Raw genomic sequence first — 12,068 nt, forward strand, 5'->3', positions numbered from 1 at the left:
ATAAAGAAATGTTCAATCCACTAACAAAATGCGATTAAAATGAAAAATGTCATTAGAAAACCATTAAAAAAATAATGAAAAAAGAAATTAGAAAGTGAAGAGAATAACTTGAAAAACTATGAATAATGGCCCTATATGGGAAAACAAAACAGTGGGAAATGCATTTATCATCAACAATGAAACATTATTAAAAGGTTGTCTACTGTCCAAAAGCAAATTCTTACATCTTTAAAAATTCCGTTCATTACCAGCATTTGTAAGTGGAGGATACTTAAAACAATAAGATTCAATGCAAAATTTTCACTAGTTCATAAAGAAATATTTAATCCACTAGCAAAATGTCATTAAAATAAAAAAAGTCACTAGAAATTCCTTCATTAAAAAATTATGAGAAAAGGAAAAAAATAATTAGAAAGTGAAGAGAATGACTTAAAAAACAATGAATAATGTTCTATAGAGGAAAACAAAACAATGGAAAATGCATTTATCACCACCTATAAAACATTATAAAAATGCATATTCAGTTAATTTGGGTAGTTGCAGCTAACCATTTAGTAGTGTGTCCAATAACGTGGGTGCGCATGGCGTCTTAACTTTACAGCTTCAAGGCTTGGGTTTATTATCACTCTGACTCAATTTTCGGATAAGATTTAATTGGATACCTACCATCGACGTCATGCGTGTGTGTGTCTAACTGATTGGCCGACCCACTCGTAACGTCACTCATAAAAATAAAAATTTCCATTTGTCAATTCTTTTTTATATGTACTGAACAGGAGAACGACCATTACCGTTTTATGTCATTTTTCATTTGGATACAAAGATAGCCAATAGATCCCTAACAACAATTTTACATTGGCCCCAGTTGGACTGAAAATTGGTTCAATATGGGTCCTATAAATACATGCACCGAGGGACCAATATTGTGATGTCTAGAATTTTAATATTGGTCCTACAATGGCCTATATAATGCCTAAATTTGGCTAAATTTTTAAAATATGTGAAAAACTGAATCGCTCATAGTAAAATTTAAAACAATGACTAACGCTTAACCAATCAGATTTGTTTTTCGCTCATCCCTATTTAATTCATGAATTAATATTTGGAAAAAAAACTGTATTAACATCAAGTGTAGTCCACAACAAGTTTTGAACTAATAGTAGGAATTGAATAAACAAATAAAAAGAAATAATAATTTGCTCTCATTATGTTTGTATGAATCTTTCATAGGATTGAAGACAGATTTTGCATTTAAAAAAACCTATTGAAAACATAACTATCTTTAAAACATTCAAGGAGAAAGTAAAAAAAAAAGATCATCATCATATTCATATCTATCTACTCATAAATAAAATAAGTGTTTTAAATTGCGATTGTCTTTTCAACAGAAATACGGTGTTTCACTTTTCAAACCGTCGTTTAAAATAAGAAGAAAAAAAGAAACAAAGAGAGAGAGAAAAAAAAAGCAGCGGAAAAAAAAATGTTTTGAACAAAAATGTCGAAGTTGTCAAGCGCAGCGGTGATAATGTCAATCAAAAACAGGCGCAAAGAGGGGAAGGGAAGAAACAGAAGATTCCTAGACAAAGAAAATGTTCTTTTTCTGTGTCTTCCCTCCCACTGACAAATGAACTAAAAGATAAAATAAAATAAAAAGTTTCGTTTTAAAACAAAAACATTTTCTTTACAGCAAATAAACAATAACGAAATAAATAACTAGAAAAGACAACAGATTCGCTTAAAATAAAAACTTTTATCTAAATTGACACTCTAATCATATGAGCAATTCATATAACGAAATAAAGGCATATCTTATGCTACTTGTCAATACTGTCAAGCCTATTTTAAGGCAAGAGGGGTGCGCATCTTGTTTTCCAGTGGTGCCATCTATGACCAAGAATTTGACTTCTGCCCCACACATACGTCACAGCCCGTTTTACATACACATTCACGCACCATCCACCCGCAGATCGTAATTTTGACCTGAACCAGATCAGGATCAATCTCCGATCCAGTATCCCGAATGTATTGATTTGTTATGGAAACTTGGAGGACTTTGTGACCCCGATGGATTTAGCGTGCATCAGTCACCATCAGCCGACGGGTACAATATGGAATAGGAAAAAAAAGAGAGGGAAATACTTAATTTTAGTGAAGGGCTACAAAACATATTTACAAGTTTATCACGTGACTTACAACGGAAAAATCTATAATAGGAATAAAGAATATTAATGTGCATGTACATTATACAAATCCGCAATTCTGAAACCATAGCACCTACAACAGCGATACCAACAGTCTTTAATACCGCATTTAATTAAGTAATAATAGTTAAGCGATTTTTTAACAGCCCGATATTCGTCCGCAAATGATTTTAACAAAAACTAGGGTCATAACTTTCAAGAATTAATATTAATTAATGTTGGTAATAGTTAAAAATTGAAATAAAACGATACGTCTTGCGTTAAGAAATTAAATCAGTCAGGAAAAGGTGCTTATACGTATATGAGAACAGTAAAAATATTAACGCTAATGATGCTTAATTAATTTTGGTTATACGTAAGTTACTCTGTGAATGACCGAAATTGGTGGTTGTTCCACCGGTGAATGTTGACAATCACATAGTCGCTTTGGTAAATGTCCGAAATATATACTAGGTCTAGTTAAGTGCCACTGCCCAGTACACATTTGCCCGGTATACCCCACACTGATGCTTTTTAAGGTTCAGTGCCACTGCCCGGCACTCGGAACACTGATGTTTCTCCCAATCCATCCTTAGCAGATATTAAAATATCGAATAAATATAGTAATATCAACGAATAAATTCATATCAAATCGGATATAACAAGTATTTCGGACATTCACCAAAGCGACTATGTGATTGTTGACATTCACCGGTGAAAGATGATATTCACTTGATTTCGGTCATTCACAGTAACAAGTAATGAAATGAAAAGTTGGTACTAAAAAGCTAAATTTATGGAGAAAAGGTACTAATTTATTTGCAGGATTTCTTCGAAATTCATACAGAATTACTTTGAAATCAAATCAAACTACATTACAATATGATCAAAACATGTGTTACATGCTTACGATAATCGTAACATGCGTTATACATGTACGATATAGTAGAATTTAAACGAACTGAAATATTTTTTTAGAAATTCATTATATAATTCATCAAATAATTTCCTTCATTAAATAATTTCATTCATTAAATAATTTCATTAATTAAATTAATTCATTAATAACATAAATGATTCATTCCTATCAAATATTATTCAAAAACAGAAAATCAATAATATTTACGATCTAATCTGTAGTGATAGAAACAAAGACATTTCTTAAAACAAACTGCCCCAAAAATTCATACGCAATTATGAGTAGAAGGGCTGGGGGAAGACCCCCCTCCCCCCATTTGCAAAAGATAATTACAGTTCGGATAAATTCCGTCGGAGAAGGACGGAAGAAAACGACATTACTCTATCTTCGAGCGATGCAATTTTGTCAAGCGTTTGTGGGGTGAGCAACCTGTGATTTGCATCGCAAGTCATTCCGCAGGTGAAAAAAATTCTTCGCAAGTAAGGGAGGGAGGAAAAAATGTTCTAAAGATGAATGGGAATAGAGAGGACGGAGCAGGACCTCATCTTGAAGATCTCGACAGAATGTTGTCTTCCACCAGTGTTCAAGAAGGGGACTTTTAAGAGCTTTTTTTTTATGCCACCAAGGCGAAACGGCCGCGGGCTATAGCGTTAGTAGAATGCGCGACACAAGGTGATGCAATACTGTTTGTAGGAAAAATTATCACATTTGCTTTGAAAGCGTACGCGGGAACTAGGAGGGAAAAAAAACGTTCTTTAGTGAAAGGTCAAAATTCTTTCGTCTATAATGTCTATTAAAAAAAAAAAAAATTCTTATTGTATGAGATTGTACGTCGACGCGATTCTCGCATGCGTAGGCAGTTTATCCTACATGTAGTTTCTAAATATTCGCACGAGTGCAGTTTGGGCCAGAAGACTATGATCTTTGGCCAAAAGTAAAAAAGTAATTTTTCAACTAAAATATGTGTAGGCAGTTTTAATATATCCCAAATTAAGTATTCATAATCATTCAAAACATTATAACTTTCTTTTTGGACCGACGAGAGTACAATTTAATGAAAAATATGTTTAAAAATTGTTTTATATGCAACTTTTAAATTTTTATTTCAGAAATATATATAGGAATTTCACCTTAGTGTTACATTTTTATCAGAGTAATTAGTGTTAAATTATAGTACAAATTTTCAATTTGTTGGATTAGTTAATACTCTTGACAAACTTATAGTTTATATCTTATCATTTGACATTTTACAATATTTGAATGACTTTCGAAAATTAGTTCCAAAAAGTTCCACGAGGTAATTAGCTAAACTTTTTTTGTTGTCTTCTTTGATGTTTCTTCTTTCGAAAAAACCTGCCCCATTTTGCCCGTATTGCAAAGGTGGACTAAATATACCGAAAAACAAAAATTATGTTTTTTCTTCTTCATGTTTTCGCGTTATTTTGTAATATTACTTCGGAAACATAATTTGCTTTTCATTTTTAATATAAAATTACGAAAATTATTATATTTTCATTGCTATATTTAATTATTTAAACGCACTGTATTATTTTTTTATTTTTGCTCGCCATATTTCAGCCGCCATTTTGTTTTTTCGTGTGGGTATTTTTAGTGTATTTCAAAATTTCAACTATGAATTCAATTTACCTGCACATAAAAACCTCTAAATACAAATTTTGAAACATATTTTATCGAAATACTAATTTTGGCAACGAAACCTTGGATGATGGCCCACTGTGGGGCGTCCAGGGCAATTGCAGGCAAAGAAAATGCTGCCTAAAAATGTGGTTAAATCGATAAAAACAATTTCATACCACAAGGCGCAATTTCAAAACAGAAATTATTTTTCAGCTCTGTGCCTAATCACGTCTTCAGGAAGAAACATGTAAACAGAAAAATAAGACAGAGTAAATTTTAAACGTATTTAACGAACGATACAGCAAAAGAAACAACTTTAACTTCTACTCAAAGTGCCAAAATCATTTTGTGAATCGTGGCAAATAATAGAATAAAAAGGTTCTAAAATTATCTTCAAAACATTATCACAATTCGTTCAACTTTAAAAACAGGGAACCGTAAGAAAAGAATTCTATATATTTGGTGGGAAAAACACCTATGCTATTATTAGAATTTCTTTTCATTCTAGTGGACTAATTCACATCAAACAAGTACTATGTACTAAAATTACTTTTCAGCACTGCGTTTATTTATTTATTTTTTGCTTATTTGTTTACATCTAACATCTTTCTTCCAACGTTAATGGAAAGATTAGGAACAGTAATTTTAAAAGGAACATTGTAATGGACAATGCGGTGAAGAAATAACTTCTACTTCTACTCAAAGTTCCAATCGGAATAACAAGCATGTGATTAATTGTAAGTTAACCGGGTACAAAAAGTGAAGTAAATTAGAACGTTCTATTACTATAATTTCTTAAATATGACTTGTAAGAATTTTAAAAGCCGCTCTAATTACGAGTGGTTAAACTTACATGAAATCCATATTCAGAAAGAATTCAAAAGAAAGTTTACGTACATAAAGAGTTAAGTATTAAATTTAAACCGTAACGAATATGAGACGAATCTTAACATTGTATCAAAAGTAAAGTAGCAAATTTATAGCGCAAAGCACAGGAGGAGATAAAAATGTATATTGCATCAAGAGTAAAGAATTAAATTTTTAGGGCAAAAAATCGAACAAAAAATTACTTTGTATCAAACGTAAAGTATCAAGTTTAGTATGCAAAGAATTCAAATAAAAATCATCATTGACTCAAGCGTTAAGTACCTAGCTATAGCTTATAACGCAAAAAATTCAAATTAAAGTTCACACTGCATCAAGTGTAAAGTATCGAATTTTCCCTGCAAAGAATTCAAATGAAATTTCAAAAGGCACTAAGCGTCTAATTTATTTTAAATTTTTACTGTAACTGATTGTGAAGAACGAATTAATGCGTCAGAAGTCTAATTCCCATTACAAGGTGAAAAAAAAGGACCNCCCCCCCCCCCAAAAAAAAAAAATCCCCATATGGGCACCAAATATACATGCATTAATTCCATATTGGCGAAAGAGAGAAAATGCTTCCTTCAAGGCCAAGAAAGAAAATCACCTGCTAGTGCACTTCCCGTGATGGATGACTTACATGGAATTTCTGTGGTAATAAGTGGACAAGAAAGAGGAGGTAACTCCAGACTTTTCACCTGCACTTTATCTCGTTAACATGCATGTTGAACAGAATACCGATTACGCATTTAACGTAACAGATATTTTGCAAAAGTTATTTATTAACAGTTACCCTTTGAAAATAACAGTTAAAAATTAAATTGTATTGCTCAATAACGATAGTATAAAACCCGTCCCCGAAAAAGTAAATAGTACGTTGATATGTTTTATTAAATAACCGTCGTTGAACGGCTGACCCAATTTTCGGGTTTACGACTACCAATATTCAACTCCGTTGCCTTGTAAATTTGAAACCAATCCAGATGACAAGGGAACTACTGGATCAAATATTGGAAGAAAAGTTTGCCTTCACGGAGGACTTTTTTGATGGAAATAACCCGCATTTGCGTTTCATGGAGAGGAAGACCAAGAGAACCACCCACGATTAGTCTGACGGCAAGGGGACTCAAACCCATGATCCGCCTACTACTGAGGATATTTCACGTCAGCACTGTGGTCCATGCAAGCCGGATGCGAAATTCGTATCGACCAGCCATCTCTGGGATTTGAACCAGGTTCACCACATTGGAAGGCGATCGCTGTATCCCCTGAGTCAAACTATATATATAATCTTGCCGTAAAGAATTATCTTGGCTTTAGAATAGACAAATAACTTCCATATTTTAAATGTTATTAATTTTTTTTTAATCGCCAATTTGGCAACATTTTCCCACCTAGATGAAAATTATCAAAATTACCTAACCCCCCACGGTTAGCCTGACGGCAAGGGGGGCTCTAACCCATGATCCGTCTACCACTGAAGATACGCTGAAGAGCGTTAGAACTGTGGTCAGCTAACCGTGGGAGGTTTTCGTTGTTTCCTCTCCATGTAACTCAAATCCGGATTAGTTCCATCAAGACGTCCTCTGCGAAGGCAAAATTACTCCCAATACTTGATCCAGGAGTTCCCTTGTCTTCTGGATTATGTTTAAAATCACAAGGCTACGGCGTTGAACATTGCTAGCCGTAAACTCGAAATTGGGTCGTCTGTTCAACGATGGTTATAAAATAAAATAAAGATTTAGAACAATTTTCCTGAAAACATTTATTTTCAAATTGGGAGGAAGGGGTATAAGAAGTTAAGTATTGTTAAACTGCTTTAAACAATGAAAAAAATTTCATTATAAACAATAAATACAAACAAAACGTAGGTTTCTCGCAGAAATTGTTTGTGAAAATGATATAGGAATAAACCAGTTTTTATAATTATTGATTGGAAGTTTTCTTTTAAGCCTAATGGAAGCCTAATATATTAGCTTTTCCTCTTTAGTTCAAATTTTCTATAACTAGAATCAGAAGATTCGATTAATCTAAAACTGCACAAAACATTCTTTTTTTAATAAAAATCTAAAGCCTACTCAAAGAAAACAAAAGCATAACATGCTCGTCATTTTTTTAAAATGAATTTTAAGAAAAGTATTTATTGTTTAAAAAAAATCGAACAATGGAACTTCTTTTTTCCAGCTACGCCTGAGCAGTTTTAATGTTATACATGTCATAAATATTTCAAAAGAAGCTCTATTGTTAAAGGATATATTATCTAAAAACGGAAAAAACTAAAAAAAAAAAAACTCATAACATTTTCTAATAAAAACTATTATAAAATTATCCCTCAAGCAACAAGAAGTGGATGAAGAAGAAATCGTTTTTTATTACTTTCCTCTTCAACAATTTTTAATTAAAAAAGTTCTGTCGTAAAAGAGTAACAATTTTCAAAATTCAGTGAAGCATAAACAATAAGGTTTTGCCTCTTCGCTTTTTTGGTACATTATATCGCTATTTTTACTTTCATACACTTATAAAGATGCTAAAAATAATAAGGAAAAGAAGAAAAAAAATACAAATTTATTCATAAGAAACAAAACAAAAAATGCATGATTAGGAAATTTTTTCAGAAGTTTTTTTAACAAGTAGAATTTTCTAAATGACGAAAAATTGAGTAGTTAATATTGTTCGAAAAATATTATAGACTATTAAACATTAAATCGGTATTTTTTACTTTTGCAAGCTTATAAGATGCTAAAAATAAGAGGGGTAAAAATACAAATTCATAAAAATCAAAATAAAAAGTGCATGATTAAAAAAAAATGCTTTTAACTATGTTTTACAAATAAAATTTTCTAAATACTGCTGAAACATTTTACTGTAAACTGCTGAAATATTTTAGGAAAGAATTAGGTTTTCGAATGAAAACTCAAAGCAGCATTTTTTAAACCACCCATAAAATCTAACTGAGCTTCGTGTCCCCAGGGTCATTTTATTTTATAACCGTCGTTGAACAGCCGACCCAATTTTGAGTTCACAACTACCAATGTTGAACTCTGTAGCCTTGTAATCTCGAACCCAATGCAGAAGACAAGGGAACTCCTGGCAAGTATTCTGAAAAATTTGCCTTCGTGAAGGAATATTTGATGGAACTAACCCACATTTACGTTACATGGAGGGGAAAACCCTTCATGGTTAGCCTGACGACAAGGGGACTCTAACCCATGATCCGTGTTCCACTGAGGATATTATACGTTAGCAATGTGGTCGGTGCAAGCCAGGTGCCGAATTCGTATCACCACTCATCGCTGCGAGTCGAACCCGGTTTCTCTGATTGGGGGGTGAGCGCTCTATCGTCTGAGCCACCAAGGCTCAAATCAAATTATTAAAGTGAAGAGTGAGTTATAAATCTAACCACGTGCTAAATAAATAAATTATCGGATGGTTGTTATAGCAACAGAATTAATAAACTTGCACAACTCAGTATCCTAACTACCATAGGTTTATGAACTTACAATAATATAATTCAACTTTGAAACAAACGGTTAAAATTAATATTGGCGTTATTCACACTTATCAGAAAATCGAAGCTACAGGGAAATGAAACCACGGAAAGTGGGCAGCGTTTAACAAGATATGCGTGCGCAAAGGGGTTTTCATAAAGTAGTATTCATTACCGCTTTCACGGCAAAAAGAATAATCCGAAGAGAAAATTTTTCCGGTTAATTAAATCGAGACTGTTAGATTCTTCTGTATGATTGTAGGAACTTGGTACGCTGGATTCTTTTGCGATAAGGCCGTAAAATCTCTTTAGTTCAATAATAAAACAGTTTTTCGTTCGTAAAGATGAACGCAAATGAGACATCCGGGATAGCTTACCAGGAAATAAGTTTTATTTGCAACTTTGCAAGTACCGCCTCATTAGAGATTGGCAGAGTTATTCCCAGGTGGCGCAAAAATCATTTTTGCATATTTTGAAAACTCAAATGAGGTGTGAGGGGAAGAGATGAGTGGGGGACGGCAATATTCGGGAGAATATATTTTGGCGCAATTTTTGAAAACACGAAAGCCGGGGGGTCATAAAGCATTCCGTTGGAGACTTGGTCACGCTCTCAGGGCTAGATAAAAATGAAACCGTAACACGGAATATGACAATTAGGTATATTAACTTACAAACTTGTAAAAATGTAGAGGGCGCCCTCTATCGAGAGTACAAAGAAATTATTCAAGGAAGGATTATAACTAAATTTAAAAATGATTGGTCACATGAATTCAATTACATAGTCAATGATGAAAATATATTCAACCGATAAGTTCTGACTGAAATTTCGCAATATTTTCAAGTTTTTTACCCTGAGACTTTAGAGCGAAATTACCAGAATCACTGCTGTCACAATGTTTTCTTAAATTTACTGGTTCGTAAAATACTGAAGGGTTTAAAATCACAGAAAATTGAATAAAATTTAAAGAGCATAAAAACGATCTTTTTCTAACAATTTAATATTTTTTCTGTTGTCGAGAATTTTGAATGAAATTCTTCATTTTAAGATCCTGTGAATAATTTTTTCCTTTAGAAACTAGCATAAATTTTGCTTTGATTTTAAACATCCTCCAATTGGGTACTCCACTCCAAGAAGAAAACAACCGATAACCACCCATGTGACCTATGACATCAGCGCCAGCTAATCTTTATCAGCAAAATGGCGCATAAAAGTTCAGCTAAGTATCTCTATATAACTTATAATGTAAATTAACGTTAAGTTAATTAAATACAAGGCCGTATCTCCCATCGACTTAGTTGAAATATGATTCTTTCTCGTCTACTTCTTTTACTTAAGATTTATGATTTGTTTATGTATTTTATTGTAACCGTGATATATTTTATTGTTTTGTGTACCTGGCAACTTCGATGCATTATTAGTTTGTTTATGTTCTACAAGGCTTCGTGCCTGTCTTTGTGTAAATATATATTGAAAGAATTGAAATCTTTGAGAAAGAATATAGGCTGTGTTACTTAAGAGAATGGCTACTTGACGGGTATGACTTACTCGAAATAGAATGGAAAGAACAGTTGCTAACCTCAAACAAATGCCACGTTTCAACAACCAATCAGGATCGAGATACCCACGCTACGTTACCGGGCGAGTCGTGGGAGGTTTTTGTGGTTTTCCTCTCCATGCAACGAAGATTTCTGATTAGTTCTATCAAAAAAATTCTCACGAAGGCTAGTTTGTCAAAATACTTGATCCCTTGTCTTCTGGGTAGGGTAAAAAATAACAAACGGTAGTTTTGTAGCAGTAAGTAAACCCAAAAATGTTCTACACGGCTTACTAAAGATAATAATAATAATAAAACAAAAAAGGAGGCGTTTAATCGAAGCTTTTAAATTAAATACTGATATGCCTTAACAAAATTAAAGAAAGTGAAATATATTTGATTTATCCAGACAACCTTAAAAATAAATTTAAAAAAAAAAAAAAAAACTAGCTCTGTCCAAAACTTAACAAAAAATTTACACATTAAACGAAACAAACTATAATATATAAAAAGAAATATTTAGAAGAAAGAACACAACCTCTTTTTTGGCAATTAATCAAAAACTCAACAAATTATTCTCTTGAGATTTTCAAAAAACTTTTTCTTTAGGCTCTTGTCTTCCTTTTTAGAGAGAATTCTCCTTTATTTCAAGATCTCTTTTTTTTTCTCTTCTTACGTGTTCTTTTCTTTTCTTAAGCACTCGTAAAATATTTAAAAATTAGACAGTGTTTGTGAAGAAACAAAATCGGTTAAATATATTCTATTATTAGTTTTAAAAAATTTAATACCGAAAGTAAAGCCAAGGAAAACAAATTAGTTTAGTTAAATATAATTTTTAAAACATTTAGTTAAAAAAAAATTAAATTTTTTTTTTGTTAGACGAGGAGGCAAAAGGTGGTCAGACTCCTGCAGAGTTACAAAATCTATAAATTTAAAAAAAAAAAAAAAAAAAAAAATATTGTACTGAAATAAAATTTGTGCATCGCATCGAATATTTATCTTCATCCATATTCACTTAATTTTAACAAAATAGTTGGAACTTAAAATATCTTATAATAGTCCTCATACAAAAAGCGAATTCCTTCCGTTGCGAATAATAAATTCGATTAAAAAAATTTAAAATTTCAATCATGTTGACAAAAACTATAACCCCGTTATAAAAAAACTGCTTCAATAAATAAATAAAAATAAAGTAATAAGGTTAAGACATGAGTTTTAAGTATGTTAGTCGACGTCCTTGTATGTTGATTTAATTACATTACCAGTTAATTCTATTGCTTACCAAACATGGCGCCATGGTCTTTAAACCTTTAAGTACCCATATGTTAATATGCTGACATATACAGACATTAGATACGCAAATGTTAATAAACTGAAGTTAATAGGCAAACATAAAATATGCTTATGGTATTAAACATATCATAAACTAGTCTTATTATTAGCGT

The 12,068-nt window shown here is 32.1% G+C and overlaps 1 protein-coding gene across 2 annotated transcripts in view; it reads right to left on the reverse strand.

The window, feature by feature from the left end:
• The window catches only part of LOC107449704 (semaphorin-2A), a 305,010-nt gene that overhangs the window by 102,400 nt on the left and 190,542 nt on the right, over window positions 1-12,068 (reverse strand). The gene's annotated exons all lie outside the window — the stretch shown is intronic.

The sequence above is a fragment of the Parasteatoda tepidariorum genome, chromosome 7 (assembly GCF_043381705.1).
Source record: "Parasteatoda tepidariorum isolate YZ-2023 chromosome 7, CAS_Ptep_4.0, whole genome shotgun sequence".
In the NCBI taxonomy this organism is placed as follows: Eukaryota; Metazoa; Arthropoda; class Arachnida; order Araneae; family Theridiidae; genus Parasteatoda; species Parasteatoda tepidariorum.